Raw genomic sequence first — 23,665 nt, forward strand, 5'->3', positions numbered from 1 at the left:
CTGTGGTTATTATATCTGTTATTTATGCACTAGTGTGCCACCTCTGTGGTTATTATATCTGTTATTTATGCACTAGTGTGCCACCTCTGTGTTTCTTATATCTGTTATTTATGCACTAGTGTGCCACCTCAGTGTTTGTTATATCTGTTCTTTATGCAGAATTGTAGCTCGGTATACAGATGGAGTAAAATGTATTGCAGCAAATGGCTGAAGATTGAATGGAGAAAATGTGCAATTAGTTGAGTTATGAATAGTGCATTAAACAAAGAGTGGTCCTCAAGCGCTTGAGGAGCACTTTTTCCTTTAATGCAATATTGACTGAGGATTAAGTACACCTTGAGTGTTTGGACCAAGCTGCAGTATGGGGGAGCAAGTTACATCCATCTTTTGCTTTGAGCTATGAATAGTGTTGCATTTTGTTACTGAAATTGTTGCAAAATTTAGCTTGACTAAAGGGATTGATTTAATTAGCCGCAAGAGGGGTAAGTTGCCGTTGCAATGGAGTGGAAATACTGGAAACGGCATTTCATCTTGCCACCTAACAGCTCAATCTCACCCCGGGCTCACAGATTTTTAAACGCCGTCCTATGGGACTATGAACAAAAAAAACAGTGATTCCGGAGCTACCATTAGTGTAAGGCCAGCCATACACGGGGTGATTTGAAAACGTACAAAACCTCGGTACGTTTTCAAATTCAGCCCGATGCATCGCATGCTGCTGTGAATGGTAAACGATGCATCTTACAAGATGCTTCGGTTACCTATTTAAACAGCATGACGGATCGCAGATCTTATGGTTTTTCCATAAGATCTACGATACTGATGTACGACGGTGGGGACGCGCATCGCCGTCGTTCAGCATGCCAAACCACACACGATGTGCACGATTGATCGTTGCGATCGATCTAAATCGCGCACATCGTGTAAAAAATCTTACCGTGTATGGGCCGCCTAACATATAGCCACACTTATTCAAGCCGAAGATTCCAGCAATACAGTCTTTACATTCTCGCTCCGCAGAATTTTCATTCTATGAATAGAACTGGGACATCAATGGTCAATTCAACACTACAACAAAATATATGTCTGGTTTGGTGAATCCTATTTCTCGGTGTGACCTAGCTGATATTTCAATTAACCAGATATATTGAATGTGCTGTGAGCTGCCCTGCAGATATGTCACACCCTTCTGTCCCACTCTGCGGATCACGACTGGGACAATTTACAGGCTAAAGCTCCACAGCTCAAGAAAACATATGGCAGCCTGAAATTAATTCAGAATGTCTGTTGTTTATTGTGGATACATAGGGGTCTATTCAGCAACAGTAACAATGTTGCCCACAATATTATCGGGCAACATCGTCATGAATAATTATCAATTGTCATATTTTTAGTAAGCTATTCAGCAAGATTTTCAGCAGGGACTGTGATAACACGCTGTCCATGCGATGTTACAGAAGGGATTGGTTTCAGAAAACAATCCCTTCTGTTTGTTCCTCTGCGCAATGCTCAGTCATGCGCTCGGGAACAGTCTCCGTCCTGGCTTCCCGGTGACCGCAGAGGGGTAAGTACAGCTCTAGTCTGTCCAAATAGATTGACATGTGTATACAGGCTTTATTGTGTACATGTATATTTATGTGTTTTTATATTTAAAATGTATATATATACATTTTAAATATAATAGCACATAAATATACATGTATACAGGCTAGTATGTGAGCGAACACCATACATTTTGTTTGCAGTATAAAGCCTGTATACACATGTCAATCACTTTCGGCAGGTTTAATAAGCTCTAATTGGCCTTACCTGCCGCCGATCACCAGGAAGCAGGGACGGAGATTGGGCGTGCTTACAAGATGCTGCAGGGACTTATGGGAAATATTCCCTCTGTCCCTGTAGTTTTCGGGAACTTTAAGGCATTCTCTTCATATAACGCCATTCTGAAAGGTCGTTATATAAAGTAGTGATTTATCGAGTGATTTAACACTGTTTGCTATACTGAATAGCAAAAAGCATTAAAGCACTGTAGAGATCAATGGGTGATGCCTACAGTGCGGTACTCAGCGACATGGGAATTAGTGGAGAAGATAATTGACTTATCTTATCCATTAACCCATTGCTGAATAGGGGATTTACATAAAAAATACGGAAATCATAGTTTCCATATTTTTTATGTAAAAAAAATCAATACTGAATAGTCCCCCCTTGTGTTCATTGGTTAACGTGAGTTTTGTAAATGAGCTGCAATGAAAAGATCCATTTCCACAAATTATTGCCTATGTTCTGCAAAATGAACCCTGTAGAGTTCTACCATACTCATACCACACTCACATTGAGTTTTTATAGATAACTTTTTGCAATTCATATTTTATGTTGATTGCCTAGTGTCTGGTTTCTCACTAACAGCAGTCTCCATCCTACGTCTTAGCTCCCTTAATTCTTGTATACTCATGAGGCAGAAAAGCTAAAGGAAGGAACCTGTCTAGGGATGTGCAGAACATGGCATCTCAGTCCCCCATGGCAACATTTGGGAGTGGCATATCCTCTGAGGGTCCCGCTCTGCTCTTCTAAACATGCCTGGAGGTTGGCACATATGTCCTGAAGCATCAAGCAGGTCTTAATCACCTCTTATCCATGTAGTGGTCACAACCCTGTAGTGCTTGTAGTTCTGCCACTGTGGGGTCTATTTACTAAGCAGCGTTAAGAGACAGAGTGAAAAGTGATAAGGTGCCAGCCAATGTAATTTTTCAAACACAGCCTGTGAGATGGCAGTTAGGAGCTGATTGGCTGGTACCTTATCACTTTTCACTCTGTCTCCTAACACTGAGTCCACGCACTTGCACTGATCAGCCTGTTTTTATCTGTGCTCACTGCCAAACGGTACACTGTGCACTAGGAACTATGGCCCTCATTCAGAGCCGTTCGCTATTTGCGGTCGTTCGTTTAAAAACAAGGGGTGGCTATTCAAATGATCCGTACGCACATTGCAGTCTGTTCACACCTCTAAGTCTGAACGAGCGAGCAAAACATACGCTCGTTTATTTGATAAAAACGCCCCCTGGCCGCTCACACCATACGTCATGTCCGCTATTTATTAGATTAATCGAGGACATCGACCAGCGTATGAACTGCTCGCTATTCTTGTGGTTGGTGTTTGCTACCACAAATTTGCGAGCAGTTCTGGCTATAAAATAACCCAGTGACGTGCTCAATGACGCTGCTGTTTTAAATATACACACCCATAAAACGCCCGTTTTGACCTTTAAGCACGCCTGCGTTCGGATCTCCACTCCCCATTTTCAAGCACCTTCCCCTGTTACCACCCACATACGCCTCATTCTGTCACTCAAAATAGCAGGCACTCGCTATATAGCGTACAAACGATTTTCGGCCGCACTGACTGGTTCGCGCATGCGTACTAAAAACCGTACGCATGCGCAGATGTGCAAACATCGCTCGGAACGAGCGTACTGCCGCTAACGAGCGGCTCTGAATGAGGGCCTATGGCCCTGATTCAGAGCCGGACGCTCTGACCAGAGCGCTCGCTCTGAATCAGGGCCCACCTCCATAAATATGGAGCGTCCTCCTGGACGCTCGTATAGCTGTGGGTCACCACCCACAGCATATACGAGCGTGCAGTATGATGGTTGCGATGGTCTTGACCATCGCGACCATCGCCACTGCGAGCAGAAGCCTGCGGTTGAGTTTTTCAACCGCAGGGCCAGGAGTGATTTTGGCTCTATCAGACCCAAAATCACTCCCACTGACATCACTAGTGATGTCAGTGGGGCCGGCTTCTGACGGTAGGCGTTCCCTTGGGAACGCCTCCGTCTGGCAGGCACGCCCCGGCACGCCCACCAAAGGGGGCGTGCTGTCAATCAACATCGACAGCACGCCCCCCTTTGATCAGACACAACGAGCGAAGGAAAGTCCTTCGCTCGTCGCGTCTCGCGCATGCGCACGACAGAGCTCCCTCCGTCGTGCGCATGCGCAGTGCACACCATCGACCCACTTGCGAGCGGACAGCCGCTCGCGAGTGGGTCTGAATCAGGCCCTATATAAGCAACACATTCACTTATTACTTAGATTGGTCGAGCCATTTTCTGTACTGGCTGGACCAATCATGAGAATGCAGCTTTGACTCAAGAGTATTCAGTAATGAAGCGCTGCAGGGAAGTAAGGAGTCCAATTTCTAGTGAGTTGATGGGCACTATGATTAATTATTGCTGCAGTCCACAAAATAGCTGCCTATGTGTGGCTGACCTTCAAACTGGACACATTTGTCCTGATGCAGAGCTGATGGCAAAATTGGCACAAATGGCTGTCCGCATCCATGGGCAGCATGCACGCCTGATGTCATCACTTTGAATGCACCTACCTTGTAGCAAGTGTAAAAGCCACGTCCCCTAGCAGACATATATATGCGAGTTCCTGCAGGTATGCATGTGTCATGTTTGTTAGAATGTGCCCTAACTTCACTCGTCCTTCGTCAAAACGTCCCCTTTCTTACCACTTGCCACCTATCCAGGCACATGTGGACGTAACTGTCAAGTCTGCGTAGGCACATATGCATGCATGCACCCAGTGTCTGGGCAATGCACAGAGAGATGACTTTTAAGGTATGCCAAGCCAACCGGCGTATGTTCCACTGTGCATCATGCCCATAGAGGGTGACTGAATTAGATAGATCGACTTGATCAGCCATCGAGCCAAACGACTTGACCACATGTGGCCTATTCTGTTAGGATGGCTGGCTTATGTTGTCACAGACTTACACATTTATTTTTACCATATAGAATAACTATACAATTGGCCACAGAGACACATTTAAATTATAAGAAACACACTATGGTGAATATAACTTCTTGTGCCGAAGGAGTTGTTCATAGTCTGGGTGTAAATTGGGAGATGTACCAGAGATGGTGGTAGAATGATATTATGTGCCCCGTTCCCTGGAGCACAATCTGACTAGATGACTTCCCCCTCTGCTGTATGTCAGCGAAGTCTCTATGTGAATAATACTCCTTGTTATATTCTGTAAATGCCACTGGTAATTTAGGTGCCATTTTCTTCTTAGTGCATGCCATTCCTGCAAGACAATCTATATTTATAAAACATCACCAATACCTGTATATTTGCACATTCTTCCAATTGTAGTCAGATTAAATCTAGTAAATAGTGTGTCAGACTGAACGTAAGTGGAAAATGCACAATGGGCTTTCATAAGATTGATGGTGTCTGACACCAGCGATGTGCTTTACATATATAATGTGCAGCTTTCCTGGTCTTCAGCTATTTGCTATTTTCTAAATTCTGTTATCAAAGCTGTACAAGGTATTTTCTTTGCTGGGTTTAGATTTAGAGGAATTGCATCCAATAGGACAGCATTGAAATTAATTAAAAAATAGATGGAGAGCCAGATACTCAGGAAATTGCTGCTAAATACATATTATTTATAATTCCAACTAATCATAAAGACTTTTTTTTACTGTCAAAGTAGGTACAATGATAAACTTCCATAGTATGTATGTATAAACGTGGATTCATTTGACTTTTCATTGAATAACTTGCAAGTACTGTATTGATTGTAAATTATCCTGACATGTACAATAAGATTGTTTTATCATGTATGGCTACTGAGAATTCTTAGGTGTAAATTTCCGAAAAACCATCAGCATTTATGTTATCTACCTAACTACCTTGTATGTCCAGGGTTTATGAATGCGTGTTTTTTCCATCCTTTCCCGTGTAACATACTCTAATGGTACAAAAACTTGGTCAGAAAAACTTTGCAAACAAATAGATCCACGTTCCACCTTTAGATTATATTATGATGTTGGAGAATAGTGCAGAAAATAAAACTTTCTTCAGGGACTCAAATGAAGAAAGGGCCTTGGAGGGGGGGGGGGCTGGGGGGCATTTTGTGGCACTTAGCACTGTTCCAAGACAAGTCAGTGTGGCCACTACAGTGGAGAATCCCTTAATAAATCACCTACTGTATAATAATTGGCATACCCAAAAAAACGTTGTACCTCCTTGGGTTGAGCATATTGGGGGGAATTCAGTTGGTTCTGCTGACATTTCTGGTCACGGCCTCCAGAAGTAGGGAGCAGAAATGTGCGGAAAGTCCATGGTTTGGGAGCCCAAATGGTAGTTTAGGCGCCCTAACCAGGACTTTACATTGCTAAACCCTGTGCTTTGGGGCACGTCATGCGCCAAAAAGCATGGGCGGTCAAAACATTTGAATATCAAACCCAGATTCCCATCACTTTAGATAGGAGATCATGAAAAAAACAGTCGTCCCCATAGCCTTGACAGATTAATGCTAAAATCAGTTTGGGTGACTATGTAACACGGAAGAATCTCCACTCTTCCCAAATTCAAAATTACTATTAGCAAATATAATTATTCTTCCTCACTTTTGCTAAAAACATTCTCAGAGCTGTAGTAGGGCAAAAATGCCCCCTGTGCCGACTCCACCCCCTTAACATGTGAAGTCATGATGTCACAATGAGTAGGTTGTGAGGACCAAGGAGAAGCCAATTACCTGGAGCTTCCTAAGGATGCCCTGGGCGTCTCACCATAGGGACTAGTGACAAGTTTGGCACCTTGAGCACTCTGAGGATGTCCCAGGCGGCAGCATTCTAGGCTGCATGCTGTCGTTTCCTGGTGGGCAAGTGGCAGCAGTGCTCGCCCAACCTTTCAGCCCTAATTATTCTCATATGGTTACAATGTCAAGTCAAGGAAGGAGCTACCGAAAACTGCCTAACACTTGCTGAACCCCACTTGACAGCCCAAAGGCAGCAGCCACCTTTATTATTAAATGGAAGTGAAGAGTTAAATTATAGAGGTTAAGAAAACAAGGCTTGTTTTCCATGGATAAGAGATACCTTGGAGGTGACCTAATTAGTTTATATAAAAAAGATGTCAATACAAAGATTTGTCTATTACAATTTTCTTGCCAAGGACTGTAATCAAGGTTGTTAGTGGAAGGACGAAGGTTTCACCATAAGTATAGAAAGAGATTATTACTGTATGGTGACGTACCTGCTGTTGTTTTTATAAGAGTTTTAAGTGTATTTGTAATACTAGCTAAATGCATGAAAACAGATGTGACATTAACAATCAGTGTCCTAAGCTTGTCCATAACTATGCGGGTATGGACAAGCTTAGGACACCTTCCTGGGTGACAGAAGGACGGCAGCACCAGCAGGAGATTTGCGGTTGCAGCTGCCTTGGCTGCCGCACGCAGTGAATGGCTGATCAGGCTGCAGCCTAGGATGCATTGTTTCCAGGGTCGCTGTCGGTGAGTTCTAGTAGAGGATATTTGTTTATTGTTGCCTGGCAGATAAAAACTAATCAAGCCATCCCTGGCCTATAGAGGGCAGCCCTGGCAGTCACCATTGCATGACAGACAGTCTTGTAGCAAATCAAATGCTGTCTGCAGCCTATCACTGCTAAGAGCCAACCACGTTTCCCAGTTTGGTCAAGTGTAATCCCTATCTGCAAGACTGCTAACAGTGATCAGAGCCGGATTATGATGAGGTGCATGCACCTTACCCCACTCTTTGAGAGGGCCCCCAGACAGATTATCAGATGACCAATAGCTGTGTCTCTTAGTGTGTGATCCTCATTGGCCACACCCAGCTGCACCAGCTGCTCATATTCCCGTCCCCCCACCCCACACACTCTGCTGCTGCATAGAAAGAGAAGGCTGACACACTGCTGCAGGACTGAATAGAGGATCCCTGAAGATTCACAGATCCATTGTGATCCACTCTGGCTAGCCCGGCCTGCGGGTGGCAAGAAAGGACAGTTCCTGAAAAGCGTGACTATCCCGCTGAAAGCAGTACAGATGGGAAGTATGCATCTGCTAACATACTGTGGAGAGAGATACAGCAGAGAACTTGGCCAAAGTAACCCATCAGCTTCTAACCGTTATTTATCTAGTACAGTCTGTGAAATGACAGAAACTGAATGATTCCTATGGGCAACTTCTCTACTTTTATCTCTCTCCAAGGATTCATACATCACCCCCTGTATATCATATGATGGTATTAAGCACATTAAATATATATGTTATATTATGTTGTTAAAATATGGCAGTCACTGATACTGTGTATATTATATGGCAGTCACTGATACTGTCTGTAGTATATGGCAGTCACTAATGCTGTCTGTATTATATGGTGGTCACTAATGTTGTCTAGTATATGGCGGTCATTGATGCTACCTGTAGTATATGGCAGTCACTATTGCCTTCTAGTATATGGCAGTTATTGATGGCTATAGTATATGGTGGTTACTAATGCTGTCTGTATTACATGGTTGTCACTGATGCTGTCTAGTATGTGGTGGTCACTAATGCTGACTGTAGTAAGTTGCAGTCACTAATGCTGTCTGTATTATATGGCAGTCACTAACACTGTCTGTAGTATATGGCAGTTACTAATGCTGTCTATATGATATGGTGGTCACTAATGCTGTCTTTAGTATAAGGTGGTCACTAATGCTCTCTGTAGTATATGGTTATCGCTAATGCTGCCTGTAGTCTCTATGGTATTCACTAATGTTATCTGTAGTATATGGTGATCACTGATGCTGTCTGTAGTAAATGGATGGGGGTCACTAATGCTGTCTGTAGTATATGGTGTGGTCACTAATGGTCTCTGTATTATATGGCGGTAACTAATGCTGTCTGTAGTATATGGCAGCCACTAATGTTGACTGTAGTTTGTGGCAGTCACTAATGCTGTCTGTATTATATGGTGGTTACTAATGCTGTCTGTAGTATATGGCAGTCACTAATGCTTTCTCTAGTATATGGCAGTCACTATTTCTGTCTCTAGTATATGGTGGTCGCTAATGCTCTCCATATTATATGGCAGTCATTAATGCTGTCTTTATTATATAGTGGTTACTAATGCTGTCTGTAGTATATGGTGGTCACTAATGCTGTCTGTAACATATAGTGGTCACTAATGCTGTCCATATTATATGGCGGGCACTAATACTCTCTGTATTATATGGCGGTAACTAATGCTGTCTTTAGTATATGGCGGTAAATAATGCTGTCTTTAGTATATGGCGGTCACTAATGCTTTCTCTAGTATATGGCAGTCACTATTTCTGTCTGTAGTATATGGGGGTCACTAATGCTGTCTGTAGTATATGGTGGTCACTAATGTTCTCTGTATTATTTGGCAGTAACTAATGCTGTCTGTAGTATATGGCAGTCACTAATGTTGTCTGTATTATATGGCAGTCATTAATGCTGTCTGCATTATATTGCGGTCACTAATGCTGTCTGTAGTATATGGCGGTCACTAATACTGTCTGTAACATATGATGGTCACTAATGCTGTCTGTATTATATGGCAGTAACTAATGCTGTCTGTAGTATATGGTGGTCACTCATGTTGTTAGTATAATATATGGCAGTTACTAATGCCACCTGTAGTATGTGGTGATCACAAATGCTGTCTCTAGTATATGGTGGTCACTAATACTGTCTGTAGTATATAATGCTCTCAGTATTAATTGGCAGTCACTAATACCGTCTGTAGTACATGACGGCATTGTGATTGCTCCCCCCCCCCCTCAGGCAGAGGAGACTGGTTCTGCTCAGCAGCTGCAATCAGTCTCCCATTGCAGCCCAGCACACAGCAGTGTGCAGTGTATGCTGGGCTGCTGAGGGTTAAGAGGGAGGAGGAGGAGAGTTGACGTCGGACACGGGCCTCTGCCGTTCCCCTCCAGCAAGCCCGGGTAATTAGTACCCTCTCATCGCCCCCCTGTATACATGCATTATGCTATTCAGGGGCGTATTTATCAATTATTGGGTTTCGGACCCGATAATTGTAAATTCTTATTGCCGCTGTTTGCGGCAAAAGAAAATTATATACCACCCGAATGTATTTAAAGGCTCACACAGGAGAGTCTGGGTCTCATTCAGACCCGCTCGCGAGCGCAGGATGCTCGCAAGCGGGTCGATGGTACCCAAATGTGCATGCGCATGACGGAGGCTGCTCCGTCGTGCGCATGCACGAGACCCGGCGAGCAACGGGGAAGCCGTCACTCGGGGTCTCGCACCAAAGGGGGCGTGCTGTCGATGGTGAGTGACAGCACGCCCCCTTTGGTGGGCGTGCCGGGGCGTGGCTGCCCAGACGGAGGCGTTCCCATGGGAACGCCTACCGTCTGGGTCCGGCCCCACTGTCATCACAAGTGATGTTAGTGGGAGTGATTTTGGCTCTGATAAAGCCAAAATCACTCAAGGGCTTGCGGCAGCGAGACCCTACCGCAGGGTCTCGTCGCTAGCCCGATGGTCTTGACCATCGCGACCATCATCATGGAAGCTCGCATATGCTGTGGGTGGTAACCCACAGCTATGCGAGCGTCCAGGAGGACGCACCAAAAAAAAACAAACAACGCCCTGATTCAGAGCGGGCGCTCGTTCAGAGCATCCGGCTCTGAATCAGGCCCTCTGTTCCTACGTTGTGATCGGAGTGATGTGACCGCATCAGCAGTGTCTTCACTTTTGCAAAATGTAGCCATTAGGCTAGCTCGGTAAATCTGACAGCTTCGCAGCTCCCATAGATAATACAAATATCTGAACATGACGTCAATAGTTATATTTGATAACACTAATGACAGGTGTTAATATCAACTGGTACAGACTCGTCAGACAAAGAGCGCTGATATATCAAAAATATTACCATTTATTAACATCACATGTATACAGATACACATGTGTGTACATAGAACATATTGAGAAAAAAAAAATGAAAAAGACATAAAATATAGACACACCAAAAATTGTAAAACCAATGTGATACAAAATATATATAAAAATTGGCTTAAATTTATAAAAAGAACCAGAAGAAATTCACCCCTGCAGTGGGTGTTTCTTATAGAAAAAAATGGTTAGTCTTTTAGATAGCCAAGCCTGCTCCAGCTCCACACAGCACTGATCAATTAATGAAAACAGAATATCCGTCCTTAATCTCATACAGGTGGAAGTGTTGGTATGTTTTTGAGTCGGATCCTTACAGATGTAATTCTGTCCACTTAAAACATATTTTCTTCATATATGGTATGAAATTCATACATTATTATGGACTAGAGTATTAAGCGTGTAGTAATGGCAAACAATCTATGTATAATATCAGTGGCAGACTTCGTTTATCTGTATCGTCATCATAGTCTGTTCTCTCCCACTCATGCAGAGCACTAATGCTTACCGCCGGCCGGCTGGTATATGGAGTAGTTCGCTCTATCGGCAATGAGTAGTCCACGTTTGTTATATGCCAAGGTATGGATAATGGTTCCTTAGCCTGTGCGTCCTGGACGGGGTTGATACCTGTCACCTGTACTTCAGTGATCGTGTCGCTGCTGGTCCCATAGATTAGAAATTTATGGGGGCTGCAGCTGCCGTCAGAAATGGAGGGACTGCAGTAGATATGGTGATATCTGCTGCAGTCCCTCCATGGTACTTTTTGGGGATACTTAATATTTGCGATTATCACCCGAAAGCTGGTGTTTTTGGGAATATCCTGCAAATATTTGATAAATAGGCAGAACTTCAGCAAAGTTTATGTAGTGAAATGTGCAGCCAGGACGAGCAGTGGAAGGCGAGAATTACATGCGTGCTCTGTGTGTGACAGTAATATTACCCAAAGTGACAGACTTACTGCACATGATATATCGCTAATGTCACAAATAGTTGGATTACAGTTCAGTTTGTAGATAGATCGCTGCTCTGCTGTGCTGGGGTAATTTACAGAGTAACATCATTTACAGAGTAACATCATTTACAGAGTAACATAATTTCAATAAATTGAGTTTTGTGGGTTGTGCTTTAGTCCTAATATAGAAAGCATTTGGGTACCTAGTTTTGCAAAGTAATTGAAAAACGTTTATATTTAATTGGAACAGAAATCACTGCAAGCTTTCAAGGTGTTTATAATGCCTTTTATGTCAGAGATTACAAAAAAAGGGAATAATTATGCCTTTCTTGAATTAACAAATATATAGAGCATTTATCATATAAATAAGTATGATGTAGCCATTAATTAAGGTATCACTATCGTGGGAGCCCTCCCTGCCTCACCTACTTCTGTCCTAGATATTCCTTTCAAGGGCACCAGCAAAGGTTCTATAAGCGGCCTCTGGCATTCCGTCTTATTATTTATTTATGTTGATCATTGATACTAACAATGCATAATTTTTTTTTATTTTTCTTATTAAAATCAACAAGCTCCTTATGCAAGCAAGTAAATCATGTTACCATGAGAGGTGCCCTATACTTCATAATCATGCTAACCAGCCCACTTACTAGGCTAATGAAGGAAAAACAATACTGTAAGCAAATCTATGTTTACGCCCCTTGAAGTGAAGATCGTCCTTATCTGTCTTATGAAATGTCACATCATAGTTAAGATATTCCCACTGACTCTGTTACTCCAGGTGCATTCTGGGTTAGAATTGTAGGAAACATAGGGGGAGATGTATTCAGCCTTCTAAACGGTGGAGAAGTTGTTCATAGCAACCAATCAGCTTCTAGCTAGAATTTATCAAGTACATCCAATAAAATGAGAGGTAGAAGGTGATTGGTTGCAATTGGTTGCAAAGGGCAACTTTTCTTCTTGTCCATTTCTCCATCCTTAGAAGACTTAGAAGACTTGATACATGTTCCCCATAAATGTTAAACCGTCTGGATGTGTAAACTGTAAACCTTGATATACACTGAACAAATACACCAAAACACTAGATGGAAGCCCAATGGTAACCAGGGAAGATTACCTAGCGCATCACCAAACGGGTTGTCCTGGTACACTAAGGGCAATGCGCCACCTGCATATGATTTTCTTTTTATTATTGACTTTTTCTGTAAAATAAAATGACATCATAAATATTTTAGTTTGGAGACTGTACACTTTGGACGGTAGGTATCAGTGTCTATTTTGGGGGCATTGACTTCCTATCAGATGATGTGGCTCATTCTCAACAGATGTCAGAGTATTAATAACCATAATGTTTATTTTCTCCATAAGTCCCTCAGTGCATAAAGATCTCTTAAATGAGCCCCATAAAGACGATCCCTCGAGCTCTTCTTCAGATTTCCTTGATTGTCTTTTGTTTCTCTTGTGAAATGAGCTGGAAATGAAAAATATTTAAATATATATTTTTTTTCACCGAAAGAGAAGAGGACATATGAGAGCTCTAATTGTGCTCATTAGGCTATTTCATTGTATTTTTTATTAATTTTTTTTCTGTTTAATGAAACCCAATTCTGCAATCTGCTTAGAAGCCATTGAGGAGTGAAATTATCCCGTGAGATCACACTTTTTCTAATTATAATTACTCCTGTTTAAGAGTATTTAGCACATTCTTAATGATATGTTGTGTTTCAAACATATATCGTAATAAATTGACTACAGGGATAGGACGCTCTTGTCCCCTGTGAGTCTGATGCTTCTTCAGGTTCCAGTCACAGCTTACAGGAAGAGCAGAGTTTTCCTTGCAGCTGCCAAGTCTGGGCAAGTCATTTGAAATGATCCTGTGTCAGGTGTATTACTTATGCAGGACATGAGTGGAGATGACACGCAAGCATCCAGTGGTGGCACCTTGCTAACACACCTTCCATCCATGGGACAGAATACTGGGGATGGCTTCAACACCAGCAGTGCCAGATTAAGGTCCTCAAGGGCCTGGAGCTGAAATCTATGAAGGGCCTATTGTGTACTGTCGCAGGGGGTGTGACTACTTATATAGGGCTGTGACCAGTGATATGGGGGTGTGGTCTGTGCCGGACCTTGGACATGTCGGTATGTAATTAGCCGCCCGATCATATCCCGACTCCAAAAGACAGAGGAGTGATATCCCAACAGGAGGTGGTAAGTACCCTAACCCTCCCCCAGCCCTCCTTTAGTGGTGTCTAACCGTAACCTCCCCCGTTAGTGCCTAACCCTAACCTCCCCCCGTTAGTGCATAACCCTAACACCCCTACCCCACAGGTTCTCAAACTTTGACCTCGGGACCCCAAACAGTACATGTTTTCCAGGTCTCCTCACAGCATCACAAGTGAAATAATTAGCTCCACCTGTGCACCTGCTGGGTGACCTGGAAACCGTGTACTGTATGGGGTCCTGATGATTGAGTTTGAGAACCACTGCCCTACCCTAACCCTTCCGGGGGGGGTACCGAACCCTAAGTTCCCCTGGGAGATCCTAAACCTAACCCCCCCTTCCCCCCGTGGCTACCCGCCTAGACACCCGGTTTACCTTCGTTCGGTAAGCTGGGTGTCGGGATCCCATAGTGGGGCTAATGATAGGCAGGGGGGGGAGCGCCCGGCAAGGAGGGGGGGAGCGTGGTCTGCTCTCAGGCTGCTGTAGAAAGGGAAAAAAAATCCTTTCTACAGCAGCACACACACACATAAGAAGGCTGTGGGCCTATTCTGATGGTGGGCCTGGAGCTGTAGCTCCATCAGCCCCATTATTAATCCGGCCCTGAACACCAGAGCTTCTGTCCATTTACATTCTTGTATATAGTATTGTGTATTCAAATACTGTACTCCCTACCAGCCATGTAACTTTCTGCATACTGGCCAACTCTTTTAAGGTTCCAGGAAGGTGATGTCAGGGTGGGAGGTGCAGAGGTTTCTGTTTATTGATGGAAAGTCGAGTTGGATACACAATATTGGGGTAGATGTACTAAGCCTTGGAGGGAGATAAAATGGAGAGAAGTGCCAACCAATCAGCTTCTGACTGTCAATTTTCAAAAACAGCCTGTAAACTGACAGGAGCTGATTGGTTGGTACTTTATCTCTCTCCACTTTACTCTCTCCAAGGCTTAGCACATTTCCCTGTGTGTGTGGTTATAAAGGCGACCTCAGTATATTTGATTGTTGTGTAAATTTGCATTGTTCTTGACTTGATCTGATAACTGACTGTCCTTTCTTTGACACTATTATGGGAAAGAATGACAGATCAGCGGCCTGAGGTGTGATTAGTTGCTTGGGTGCACTCAGCTTCTTTGCTATGCATATAAAGGCTGTACCACACCGATGGGGGCAACACACCACCTTCCCAGGTTGATTTAACAAAAAAAAAGTATGAGCCTGATTCACTACCGATTGCAACTGCAATTACGCACGCAATCGGCCGATTGTTGTGTTCCGCGCATGGGTATGCAACGCAGTGCGCGAAGCGGCCACCGCGATTGGGACTGCGATCGCATTGACTATGCAGACCCATCGCAGAGTGATTGACAGGAAGTACCATTTGACGGTGGTGACAGGTGGGGTGGTTGGCGAAATTCAGGCGTGCCAGGGCATTTTAACGCTGTTACATAAGCGTGCATAAATTATCCACTGCGATACCGTACGCAGCCTGAGCACTCATAGCGTGCAATGAGGATAGCAATTCCTGAGTAAGGTCAGGGCTTGTGCAAGTGTGTGTGGGGCTGCGATGGTACTCTATTGTACCGATGGTTTTGCAGTCTTGCTAAAGATTATGGATGTGAGTAAGGTAAAGTGGGCATCCTTATGTTATGCTAAGACGGCATGGCGATCGCAATGGATTAGCATACTATCGCAGTGAGACTGGGTGAGTAATCGCTATTGCAATCGCAGTTGCGATCAATAGTGAATCAGGCCCTATGTATATTCTTCTTTCTTTGTGTGACATACAAGACCCAAACTGTCGACATTTTGGTGTTCACATGTTAAATGTCAAAATTCTGAACTTGTTGACATTTGAACCATGTTGGCCTAAATGCATATGTACATATTGATTGTCGACCTAATATCTACATTCTAAGTTAACCGGATACCGATCTGCTTAGATGCAATAACTTCATTTACAACCAACTTCATAACATTAGAACTAGCAGACTTCCTGTTCAGGAGCAGATAGCTCCATGTGTAAAGTGTCTGACTGCAGTATGTGAGGTCTTGGGTTGAATAATCGAGTAAGAAACAGTTGACAGGTGAGACGCTGACCCCTCTGAGCCCAGTAAATTCGTTTTGGCTGTACCCACCTGATGGTGGCCTTGGCGCTTCTGCTAAGGGCCCTACTTCCTAAACAATAAAAGACCCTTTATCAGGTCATACATTAATGTGTTTTTAAATTGAAAGCTAACTTACCAGGGAACACCACAAAATCTTCCAATATGGCACTACCAAGTACCAGCGTTCCCTCCAGCTACTGATCCCACCCTCAAAACAGTGATTTTCAATATGTAAGTTGCTCAATCATTTCGCTTACACAGGTGCTTGTAAAGGAGGGCTTTATCTACACACAAAAAGGCCTAGGTAAAGCTGATTGAGCAACTGTCAGGGATCTTATTGTTTTGAGTTACAGTAGAATTACCCTTAGCAGAGGCACATTGATGTGGCGGGTGTATATCATATTATTTGCATATGTGTGTAACTGTGGGTCTGATTCAGCAAAGGATGGAATTGCAAAGCCGCACACAAGCATCTTTGCAATTTCGTCCTTGCTAATATGATAATGCAGCAGGAGGCGTCATGCCTCCTGCATGCATTAATGATCCGAGCTGCGTCCTAGGACGCAGCATCGGATCATCTGCGTGATCCTCAGCTGGCTGAGTGACCATGGGGTCACGCAAGCCGGCCGTTGCAGATGAGGGAAGGAGGCCAGGAAATCTCCTTCAGACAACGGAGATCCTGCCTCTTCCCTCCCCCCCAAACGGTGGCAACGCGCCTCTATTTCGGGAAACGGAGGCCGGCAGTGCCCATGAATGGCACCATATTGTCAATCACTGACAGTCTGCTGCCGCTCTGCGGACGATCACGCATATGTGCAGAACGGGTCCTGATTGTTTCCTATCCTTGTGGCGTTTGCCTTTAAGTGTAAAACTTTTTAATGTTAAATAAAACACAAGTACTACTACTGTTTGATCTAGTTCTGTTCACACAAATTATCACACAAAATATGCAAGCACGCAGAAACTGTACTTTTCTGTTTCATTGCCAATGTGGAAGGGGTGAATTCTCTCTTGTTTTCTGCTGATTACATGCTGTTTCATAAATTATGATGACTAAATGTGTTTTTTTCTTCTTTTTTATTCTAGGTAAGTAACTCGTTAATATTCTCTTCTTCTTCTGCCGGAGGACATGCCTGGTGCTGGGATTACTCATCTTGCTGTATGTACGCTTTCTGCCTGCAGTGTAATTGCTGTCATACTGTATTCCACTCAGATTTTGCAAATTGTTTCCAAGCTAATTGTTCTGATATCTGTTATTGTGAAAATATATTATCAGCTGTGTAGCTAATTCTCAGCCTGTTACGTGTGTGGATATTTCAGAGCAGCATGTAATAGAGCTTTTCAAATGGTTGTCAGTTTCCTGAAACATGTTATATAATGTCTTCATATGGAGGAGAATTGATTATCATCTCAACCACACACATGGGAGTGATTCAATTCAGCAGGATCAGAATAGCGCTGGGAGGGAGCTCCCAGAGCTATACAATTAATTGCGCTGTTTTGTCTAACTAATGATTTTTCCTCGCACCCTCCTGAGGGTGCGGGGGGAAATCCGACCAAAGTGGAGGCCGCAAAGCTGTTTTACAGCTTAGTGCATCGCTAACAGCCTCGCGGTCGTCACTTTAGTCGGAGAATGCCACTTGCGACTAAACGCTCAGGTTAAGTCGCGAGAACCGGCATTCTCTGACTTAACTGCTTCCCGACGAAGTAAACGGAATCAGTATGTAATACCGCCGGCCGCATGGTTCAAATCCCGACAGTGGAAGCCTGGCAGGAGTGAAGATCCTGACAGCTGATTTTGGTAAGTACACCTAACTCTACCCCCTACCCTAAACCTCCCTTAGGGATGTCTAGCCCTAACCTCCCCCCTAGTGCCTAACCCTAACCCCCTGTTAGTGCCTAAATCTAATCCCCCCTTCCCCGCAGCCTAAACCTAACCCTCCCGGAGGGGGGGTGCCTAACTCTAAGTGCCCCCCGGAGCCCCAAAACCTAACCTCCCCCCCCCCCCCCCCCGGCTTACCTTCATTCGGTATGCCGGGCGTCGGGCTCCTGGCTTAGGTCTAATGACAGGCGACGGGATTTTGACGTCTGTCATTAGTACCTTGCTGGGATTTGATAGTCGGGAAGCCGGCGGTCGGCATTTCGACCGTCGGCTTCCTGGCTGCATCCCAAAGTAAACATCTCGGTGAATTCAACAGCTCCAGGAGCTACCTCCCGGTGCTATTCAATTCCCGCTAAATTGAATCGCCCCCTGGAATAACTAACATTTATTAGGGTGATAACTATTTTAAAATACATTGCATTGCAGTGCTTGTCTGTATAGAGTCTAGTAGAACTGTATTATGATTATGTGTCATGGTCCGCTCTTGTTAGGTACATGTAGTGCATTGTGTCTGCAAAGAATGTAATAGGACAGTATTATGAGCATGCCAATGCTAGTTCTAGAGTCTTCTGTCTACACAAAGTGTATATTAGGATTATGTATTAATATTCTGAAAATGGTCACTAGTAAGATCACATTGGGTAGTTTTTCTAATTACGTCATGTTGACAGTTGTACTGCCGGCAAAATTGTGTGCTCTAATAGCTATTCAAATCCAAGGCTAGCTGGTGTATGACATGTTACTATTTCTGTGTCTCACTGTAAGGAAGTCTACATTCCCTAAGGATTGCTTAAGAAATAGTGAATTTATATTTTGTTACTATTATTACACGGGGGGGGGGGGGATTATAAAGGGGTCAGAATTTAAAGGGGGGGCAGGTTATAAAGGGGTGGGATGGGCATATTATAAATGGGGAAGAGGGCAGATTATAAAGGGGAGTTGATTAGGTAAACTCCACACTATGATGGATTTATAGTTAGGTGAACAATGAACAATGTTATAGACATTTGGAACCTTACCCCTTTAATCTTAATTTCTGTATTAGGAAAGTAAGTGTGAGGAGCAGAGTGTGTGTGTGGGGGTGGGGGTGGGGGTGGGGTGTGGGGAACACCTGTATATTGTGGTTGATTCCTACAGGCAGTAAATGTACTCAGCACAACGCTACTGCAGGAAATGATGGATGAAGTGCTGGTCTCACCCAGTAGGGATGTATTCACGGAGGGGCTGCTGGAGCGGCAGTACAGCGGCTGCAGCTGCCATACGGTATAGTGAGTCAGGATAGGATCTGGCCATGTGTGGTCAGGTTATCCCTGGTGCTGCCAGTAACTGGGTTCCCCTGCAATAAGGGTCAGGGATGCGATCCGAGGCGTAAGAGACTATGCTAGATGACTGATGCAGCCGCTGGCCTGATAATTGCTTAGTGTGTATGCAGGAGCGTTAGCCGATAAACGCCTGCAACGGTCAGATCAGGTGACCGCTCGTTACCATCTTACCATTCCCATTAAAGAGTTGAGAAGAAAGTACTCACTGAGCAAGAATTGTCTCACTGTGTACGGGTGCACACCGATCCAATATTTGCCCGTCAGATCTAAGCGCTTATTGGACCGGCACACGCTATCTGATAGCTTTACTGTCATTTCTTATTTTGAAATGCAATTTTTATTACGTTTTTAAAATAACAAATGTACAGCGCTAAGTGGTACAGAAACCAGAAGAACAAAGAGCCCACCGTTCCTAATGGGAGAACAGGTCTCCAGGCAACACTATGAAGTAACAATAAAAATGAGAGGTGCGCAGAACAATGGCTCTAGGAAGGAAATAGGCAAAACTGTTGAAGGAAGACCCTTACAGATGTGTCCTTACTCAATACGCCATGCAGCACGATATGCCTGGCGCGAGTGAGCCGCCAGGACCTGTGCAACTCTGGACGTCTTTTTTGCCAAAAAAATGCATTTAAGTCGCAATACGATGTGACTAGGATGCACCAGGAGACTGTGCTGATTCATTTGATATGTGACGCTTGTACATCTGAGCGCGACTGAGTCTCTAAATGGAACTTTGCTTAGAAAAATAGCTGCTGCCGCTGCATCGTAGCACAGTCTCCTGGTACGTCCTAGTTACATCCTACTGTGATTAAGACACATTTTCGGCAAAGATAAACGTAAAAAAGCGCTAGCGGAGTCTCACGGAACCAGGCGCGCCAGGAGAGGCTGTTTGGCAGGACTGCTGCAAAGACGAATGAGGACACATCTGTAAAGACAGAGAGTGGGTAGAGAAGAAAGGAGGGGGAGAGTGGAGATGGACGAGGGGGAACGTACCGGATCTGCAACCCATGTCCCGGCGTTCCGAAGACCTATTCTGGGATGTTTAATTGTCCCGATTTTGTGGCAGCGGCGGGGAAGCGGATGACAGTTTAAATTTGGCGTCGGTCGCGAGCTATTCATGGCAGGGCCGGCTCCAGGATTCGGAGCACCCTGTGCCGGCACTCGAGAAGGCGCCCTGACATTAGAATTTGGGGTTGTGGGCAAATTAGTGTCGGCCATGCCCCCTGTGTGACGTTATTTGGAGGCGTGCCCGCATGGCACGCCTCCAAGTAACGTCAGGCTGGGGGTAAAGCCCAGCACTCCGTCACTTGCTGGGCTTCCCCCAGCCCTCTCCCGTAAGTGAATGGATGCGGCATCCATTCAAACTCTGGGGGCACTCTGGGGGTCCGGCACCGCCGCACAGCTGCGGCGGTGGGGGTCCCCAACCTCCGGATGTGGAACAGCAGGACAGTACTGTCCCGCTGAAATCAGGATGCTGGGGAGGGGTGCGGTCCCTCTACGGGTGGCGCCCCTGTGCGACCGCACTGGTTGAACACCCCTAGAGCTGGCCTTGATTCATGGCCATACTGTATATAATTGGCACTACTACTGTGTGGCATACTGTGTAAAGGGCACTACTACAGTGTGGCATATTGTGTATAAAGGGCACTACTACTGTGTGGCATACTGTGTATAAGGGTTACTACTGTACTGTTGCTCTGAGAGCTTGCATAGGGGCCCCAGAGCTGCTCCCATGCTGAGCTTGTGGAGCCGGGTTTTGTAATTTCTTTAACTTTTTGCGGGAGGGGCATGGCAACGCCTCCCTGATTTGGCCATGCCCCTAGCGTGTCCACTTTTTTAAATTAAAATATAGCAACCTTAAGATGGAGAGATACAATAAATGTTAGTAAGGGCGGGGGGGGGGTGAAGTGGGAGAAGTTAGTAAATTGCTGGCTGATCAGTAAGTCAGGAGAGCAATGAAGTATCAAGCCTAGCTAGCAGATGTCAGGGAGGAGGCAGAGCCGTAACTAGACTTTTTGGTGTCCTGTGCCAGAAAGAGCATTGGCGCCCCCCTCATTTTTCAAAGGGACAAAATGCACCCAAAAAAGGGCCATGGCCTCATGGGGAAGGGCCAGGGAAGAGATAGGAGAGGCCAGAAGATGCTGGGGATGAAATAAGAGGAAGCTACAAGCAAGAGTGATAATAAACAGAAATCTGACAGGCCCAAACACCGACCCATGACTTGTGGTGCCCTGTGCGATGGCACCCGCCGCACTACCCTAGCTACGGCCCTGGGAGGAGGTCTCGTTGTGAGAAACCCAAGGAGCCCAAGTATTAACAAACTGGTCAGGACACTCATGTAGGAAGCTAGAAATGTACTCAAGGTGGTAGTTTTTCCATAAAGCATTGCGTGGGGTGGAAAGAGCGGTGTTCCCAGGTATTTCCAATGATCTGCTCCAGTACAACTAGCTGCATTAAGGACATCAGTGACTAACTGCTGAGAGTGTTTGTCTTCAGCAGGAATGGACCTTGGCAATAGAGCGTATGAAAGGCAATGTGGCATGGTGATGCCAGTGAGTGTGGCAGATAAATGATGTACTGCAGATTGAGAATTGTAGCTGTATAAGATATTGGTTAAAACATTTAGAGGGCAAACCAAAACTTGTCCTGCATGGTGGAGAAACAAAGAAATCTAGAAGAGGAAGAGAGATCACACAGAAATGTAATGCTGTATCTAGTCCACGGTTCAGAGGGCTTTTGGTCTAGTCTTTGGGGGAAGAGGAAGACTTGATTGTTTTAGAGGGAGGCCATAAGGGGAAGATTGCTAAGTATATCATATACCATAGAGCAATACTCCTATATGGATAAAGAGAGCCTAAGAGTAGGGGGAAGCTGAGAGGGCAGAGGTCTATGTTTGGGTTGGAGACAGGGGTGTATTAAGAGAGGAGGGGGCCCGAGTGCATTACCCGTCCGGGGCCCCTCCTCTCTCCCCGGTGGCCGCCAGCACACTGACAGCAGCAGTAGACTCCGTGCACTAGTCTGTGAATACTGTGAACACTAGAATAGTGTGCATGCAGAGGTCACCGGGAAAATTGAGCGACAGCCATTTTCCTGGCAATCTCCCTTCTGCACATGCGCAAAACGTCGGGGAAAATGGCTGTGGTGGCCATTTTCCAGGCGTTTTGTGTAGCACTGCTGCAGCCATTGTGGTACTTTGGAGAGGTATGTGTGTCAGAGTGGGCCAGAACCGCCTGAATGAGGTGAGCAGCTACATAGTATTTCTGGTAGCAGGGAAGTCCCAAGCCTCCATTGTTAGTGTGCTTACACAAATTGCAAGACCGCACTCTGGGCCTCCTACCCGTCCAGATGAATTGCATGACAGCACGTTGCAGGCTCTGCTGTCATTTCATAGACTGTGCTAGATAAAGGACAGTCAGGAGCCGATTGGTTACTTTGTGCAATTTCTCCACTTTATCTCTCTCCAAGGTTTGATACATCTCCCATTGCTGTATCTATAATGAGTGCATGGCCAACACCGCACCCATGTTTAATGTATACCTTTATAGAGTCCCGTGACAATCCTGCAGCACCAGCACAAATAACAGTGTTATAGTCCCAGAGATTTGTGCATGTGCAGTAGAGAAGTCTCCGGGATAGTGGCGTGGGTGCCATGTTCCTGCACATAGACCCTGGCACAATACCAGAGTCTACTGCACCGCAGAGAGGAAGGGGCCCTCACAAGGCCTGCGCACTCTCTAAATCCGCCCCTGCATCTCCCCCCAAATCATCTGCTGATACATCTGCCCAATAGCCATGGTTATAGTGTTCATGCATTGGCAAGTATGATATAACTCATTTAAACTATTCTTAAACTATTTTCTGTAGGGGGAGGGACACCGAGCATTATGTGCTGCTTTGTGCGTCTCCTTTTTCCAACGTATGTAAATGTGCAGAGTGAATAGACAGCTGTCATCTAACAGCCTACGTGCAGTCAATCTGTTTTGTGCAATGTGCTAAGAGGTGACTTTAAATGTTTTACTCCTCAATGCTACAATTTATATTTAAATGAAAGAAACACAATTCATTTCTGGAGAACATTAGCTTAGATCGACACAAAAAAAACAAAACAAAACAGGTGGTTTTCCTGAAATAAAATAACAAGCTTGGTTGGAGCTTTTTATCTGAGGTCTTTGTGAACCCTTCGGATTGTTGATTTAAACTGAGCCTAGGAATGTGTGTCTGTGGATGTGGGAAGCTGCAAGACTGAACGGTGGGTTCGTCCGTCATGAGGTTCCAGGACAAGTCCATGAGCGTGTTATTAATATCCATGCCACAGTCATTCTAAAATAATGATGGGATCGTAAAAAGCAGATGAGTGCAGGCAGATGTGTATGAGGTACTCACTAAGGGCTAGGACACCAGTGCTACGGATGAGAACAAAGGATTATGTCGTAAAAATAACTTACAAATA

The 23,665-nt window shown here is 44.8% G+C and overlaps 1 protein-coding gene across 2 annotated transcripts in view; it reads left to right on the top strand.

Annotated features, from left to right (window-relative positions):
- PDE4D (phosphodiesterase 4D) overlaps positions 1 to 23,665 on the top strand; it is a 968,852-nt gene that overhangs the window by 286,169 nt on the left and 659,018 nt on the right. The gene's annotated exons all lie outside the window — the stretch shown is intronic.

The sequence above is a fragment of the Taudactylus pleione genome, unplaced genomic scaffold (assembly GCF_031769625.1).
Source record: "Taudactylus pleione unplaced genomic scaffold, aTauple2 ptg000092l, whole genome shotgun sequence".
Classification (NCBI taxonomy): domain Eukaryota; kingdom Metazoa; phylum Chordata; class Amphibia; order Anura; family Myobatrachidae; genus Taudactylus; species Taudactylus pleione.